A 1,236-nucleotide genomic window follows, 5' to 3' on the forward strand; every position below is an offset into this window, starting at 1 on the left:
TCATAAACGGGAGAAGAATTCGAGGCAGAAGGAGATGTCAGATGATAGACAACATTAAGATGTATGGATCATATGTGGAGACAAAGAGGAAGGCAGAAAATAGGAAAAATTGACAAATGCTGGGTTTGCAGTGAAAGACCTGTTCTTGGGCAGAAAACTATGGTTGAATTAAAGTTTGTTCGGAAGTACGTGTCGGCTGTGATATTGACGACTGTCAAAATTCTTCTGTAATGAAGAATGTAATACTTACTTACTTACTTACAAATGGCTTTTAAGGAACCCGAAGGTTCATTGCCGCCCTCACATAAGCCCGCCAGCGGTCCCTATCCTGAGCAAGATTAATCCAGTCTCTATCATCATACCCCACCTCCCTCAAATCCATTTTAATATTATCCTCCCATCTACGTCTCGGCCTCCCTAAAGGTCTTTTTCCCTCCGGTCTCCCAACTAACACTCTATATGCATTTCTGGATTCGCCCATACGTGCTACATGCCCCGCCCATCTCAAACGTCTGGATTTAATGTTCCTAATTATGTCAGGTGAAGAATACAATGCGTGCAGTTCTGTGTTGTGTAATTTTCTCCATTCTCCTGTAACTTCATCCCTTTTAGCCCCAAATATTTTCCTAAGCACCTTATTCTCAAACACCCTGAACCTATGTTCCTCTCTCAGAGTGAGAGTCCAAGTTTCACAACCATACAGAACAACCGGTAATATAACTGTTTTATAAATTCTAACTTTCAGATTTTTGGACAGCAGACTGGATGATAAGAGCTTCTCAACCGAATAATAACACGCATTTCCCATATTTATTCTGCGTTTAATTTCCTCCCGAGTGTCATTTATATTTGTTACTGTTGCTCCAAGATATTTGAATTTTTCCACCTCTTCGAAGGATAAATCTCCAATTTTTATATTTCCATTTCGTACAATATTCTGGTCACGAGACATAATCATATACTTTGTCTATTCGGGATTTACTTCCAAACCGATCGCTCTACTTGCTTCAAATAAAATTTCCGTGTTTTCCCTAATCGTTTGTGTATTTTCTCCTAATATATTCACGTCATCCGCATAGACAAGAAGCTGATGTAACCCGTTCAATTCCAAACCCTGCCTGTTATCCTGAACTTTCCTAATGGCATATTCTAGCGCGAAGTTAAAAAGTAAAGGTGATAGTGCATCTCCCTGCTTTAGCCCGCAGTGAATTGGAAAAGCATCAGATAGAAACTGAC

This window comes from Periplaneta americana, chromosome 14, assembly GCF_040183065.1.
Source record: "Periplaneta americana isolate PAMFEO1 chromosome 14, P.americana_PAMFEO1_priV1, whole genome shotgun sequence".
In the NCBI taxonomy this organism is placed as follows: Eukaryota; Metazoa; Arthropoda; class Insecta; order Blattodea; family Blattidae; genus Periplaneta; species Periplaneta americana.